The sequence below is a fragment of the Tupaia chinensis genome, unplaced genomic scaffold (assembly GCF_000334495.1).
Source record: "Tupaia chinensis unplaced genomic scaffold, TupChi_1.0 Scaffold000070_1, whole genome shotgun sequence".
In the NCBI taxonomy this organism is placed as follows: domain Eukaryota; kingdom Metazoa; phylum Chordata; class Mammalia; order Scandentia; family Tupaiidae; genus Tupaia; species Tupaia belangeri.
The window spans coordinates 1,565,525-1,569,871 of NW_006159530.1; positions in this window are offsets into that span (position 1 = coordinate 1,565,525).

Sequence of the window (4,347 nt, forward strand, 5' to 3'; positions counted from 1 at the left end):
GAAAAAACTATGCATAAATTCTACATTATTTGCACCAAAATAACTCACACTTTAATTCTATTTTTCCACAAACATTTTTGATGCCCCCTCATACATATTCTTGCTCCACCAGGGATAATTTTGAGCGAGTTAGTGTCTCTGTACATTGGGGAAATAATACAATTCTCATTGACATTGGGGACATAATACAATCCACCCCGTACAATTCCTGGAGCATTAAACGAAGTAATCAATGCAAAGTTCATGGAAGGGTGCCTGGCACAGAGTAAGTGCTCAGTAAATTGTTCTTTTTTGAAGTCGATCTATTTTTATTCTGAGTGAGGGAGAGGGAGAGACACATTCCCCAACAGGGTCTTCATGCTGTGACCCACCCCAGCCTCAGCAGGCTTGGACCCTGAGTCTGTGTATGTATGTCAGCTGTGCTCAGGCAGGTCCTTAGATTCAAACCCAGGACCTCCTGTAGCTCCAGTTCCATTACTGCTGCACCTCCCCACGTCCCCAGTGAAAGCTTCTTTCTGAATCTCACTGGATCCTTAAAATCCTGTGAGTTAGTTTCCAGTCCCTACTGCCCTACGCTTTATAGATAGAGAAGTTCATCTTATTTGAGATGATCCTGCTCTTAGGGGTTTGAACCCTGATTGTCTCCCAGTAAAATTCATCACAGGATAACAGCATTGTCCACTTGAAATGTTCAGAGGTAGGACCCAGCACATAATAGGAAATAATCTCTTAGAGTTTAAGTTATCTTTGAAAGACCTTTAAATCACTCTTAAAGACAATATTCAAGCTTCTGTGGATACATCCATAATGTAATTCTTCAGCACACTCAGATTTGAGAATCAGGGTCCAGCAGGTAGCATAGCAGTTGAGGCGTTGGACTCCGACATGGTCAACCATGGTTCAAGTCCCAGACCTGGTAGCTTGAGAATCATACCAGGTACATGTGTGTGCATGCCCAGTATCCCCAGAGGAGACTGAAGGAGAAGGGATTGTGGCATGGCCATGCCCCTGGGTGGTGATTTCTCACTTTGCCTCTCTTTGACTCTCTCTGGGGAGTACATGCAACCTATGGCAGAGATTCTAAAACAACAATAGCAACAAAAAAGATTCAAGAATCATGAGCTAACTTCAGGAAGAAACCAAAGGAAGATCTACATGTAGCTGTCAGGATAGTTAGATTATCCCGTTTTTAAGAAAACCTAAATGTTTCTATTGCCTACAAGATTTTTCCATACTTATTTTTTAAAAAATATATTAAAACTTTATGACTTAATAGATGTCAAAGGGTTTATCTACTGTGGATGGATTAACCAATAATGAGAGGGCATATTTTAAGAAGTAGGCTTGGGACCAGCAGGTGGCATAATGGTTATATTGCTGGACTCCTATTCTACTGTGGTTTGAATCCTGGGTCAGCAGCTTAAAACTCATGCCAGGCACATGTGTGTGCATGCCCCAAATTCCAAGAGGAGATGGGGGGAGAAGGGATTGCATCATGGCCATTCCCCTCAGGGAGTGATTTTTTGTTTTCTGTTTCTCTATCTTCCCAGTGAGTACATGTGCCCTATACCAAATATCTCTAAAAAAGAAAAAAAAGAAAGAAAAAGAAAAAAGAATTAGGCTCCAGATCCAGCCATGATATCACAGGCAGCAGGAGCTGCTGTGTGATGTTGAAGCCATATGGACAGCCTCTGGTTTGGATTCTGGGTTGACTTGAACACACTGGCCCATGATCCTAGCTTCCTGGAAAGCTGTGTGTGTGGAAAGGATCACAGCATAATGGAATCCTGTCAAGGTTCCCCTTTTTCTCTTTTTCTCATAGGAGAAGTAAATAAAGTTAAAAAAAAAAAAGAAATCAGGTTATAAAATTGGAACTTAAATGTGTGCACAATGACTCTATTGTGTTTTCTGCTTTTGTTTGGTGAGGTGTGATTTCCTTATAATTTGAGAATGGCCAGGCTTTGTTAATTATTGATGCAGATAACCTGGCAGTGCTTTGCAATATAGGACACCCTTTTAAAAAATATTCTTTTGGAGAGGTTTTCGCTATAGGATGTGTGTGCTCTCCAGAATGACAGAGAGAGACAGAGACAGAAAGAGAGAAATCACCCCCCCCCCGGGGGGATGACCATGCCACAATCCCTTCTCCTCCATTCTCCTCTTGGGACCTTGGACATGCATGCACATGCACCTAGCGTGAGTTTAAGCCATTGGGTCCAGGACTTGAACCGTGGTTGACTACATGGGAGTCCAGCAACATAGCCATTATGCCAACTGCTGGTCCTGGACACCCTTTTCTGAGAACTGACTCACCTATAAGCACAGGTGCTTAGAGCTATGTCCATATTATTAGGTCATTGGAAAAGTCATGATGTATTTTTGTAGTTTTTTTTTATGCAAAAATGCATCATCACTTTTTAGATGACCCAATACATGATCCATCACCCTTTACAGTTTAGAGGCAGAGGAAGAATCTATGAAACACACATGGCCAATTAAATTCTTCATCTCAGGATTCTGGAATCAGGTTTCAATAAGTTAATCATCTCTCATGTCCACTTGAAGTGAGGCAATATCAATCGAGAGCTAAGGTATCATTCTGAGGGAACCACCGTCAGTCATGTGTGAAAAGATTCAAAAAAGGTTGGTTTGCTAAATCAATGGGTTAGGAAAAGATGTGCAGAGATAAGCAGAGGAGGGAAAGGGGGAGGGATATAAATGAGAGAATGATAACACAAGAAAAGGATAGGAGAGAAAAGGAGGAAAGAAGAGGTAGACAAGAAACCTGTCGACAAGGGTATATTAGTGGCTCATTTCTAGTTTTAATTCCTTGTGGAGCTTAAATGTACTATGTGGGTTTGGCTTCTGTGAATACTCATATATCCTTTTAGGGCATGTCTTTCTTTCTTCCTTCCTTCCTTCCTTCCTTCCTTCCTTCCTTCCTTCCTTCCTTCCTCTCTTTCTTTCTTTCTTTCTTTCTTTCTTTCTTTCTTTCTTTCTTTCTTTCTTTCTTTCTTTCTTTCTTTCTTTTTTTCTTTCTTTCTTTCTGTTTCTTTCTTTTTCCCTCCCTCCCTCCCTCCCTCCCTCTCTTTCTTTCTTTCTTTCTCTTTATTTATTATTTTTTGGGAGGGTTTTTGTCTTGGGCACACAAACACACGCACCTGACTTGAGTTTTAAGCCACTGGGTCCGGGACTTGAACCGCGGTCAACTACATGGGAGTTCAGCGACATAGCCATTACTCTAACTGCTGGTCCCATCTTTCTTTTTCTTTTTTTTTTTTTTTAGGGAGTTTTTTGCTATAGGGTATGTGTGCTCACTGAATAGACGGAGAGACAGAAAACAAGAAATCACCTTCCCTGGGGGTGGCCACAATGCAATCGCTTCTCCTCCATTCTCCTCTTGGGATCTTGGGCACGCACACACATGTGACCTGTCTGAGTGTAAGATGACGGGTTTGGGATTTGAACTGTGGTTGACTACGTGGGAGTACAACAACATACACAACCATTATATGATCTGCTGGTCCCGTGTGTGTGTTTCTTAAAGTAAGTTATTAGATTGTCAGTAAATCACGACATATTTTTCTATGCTTTTTTGTGCAAAAATGTGTCATGACTTTCCTAACAACCCAATAGTTAAACCCCTTTTACTTCCATCCTATTTTCCTTCCTAAGGAATCACAAAGGGATTGGGCTGCCAGCCATTTAGAAACAGAAAGGACATAGTTTCTTTAATTCTCAACGCTTACATGTGCTGAAACCTTGATCTGTAGGTAGAAACACTCTTGAGAAGCCAGCCTGCACATTTCCTTACTTTTAATGAACACTGCAACTGCATCTTGACCATTCCAGAAGACATATTCTATTTTTAGTAAAAGCCCAGTAATGGAATCCTATATTGTTTCTTCGTAATTCATTTTCAGTGCAAACAGTCTCATAACTTGGAGGTACTACCTCCTGTGGAATATAAATAATTCTGATTGCAATGACTCATGTTTCCCAAGCCAAACCAACCAGGGGGTAGAATCTGTTCACAAAAGAGCAATAAAATGTATTTCTCCACATCTGTTCCCACAATATTAGGAATTCCAGCCTTACTCAAAACTCTATCCGAAGTTCTGAGTCTCCAGAGAATTGCTTCTGGGTGTTCTATGAATTAGTCCTTTCAACATTTTTTAAAGTTTACTTATTTATTTTTTCTGAGAGAGACAAAAAAAAAAAAAAAAAGAAGAAGAAGAAGAAAGAGAGAGAGAGAGACCCCAACAGGGTGTTTACGTGAGTCCAACCCCTGTCTCGGTTTGGATCATGATGCACCCACAACTTATGTGTTCAGGGAGGTCCTGGGAT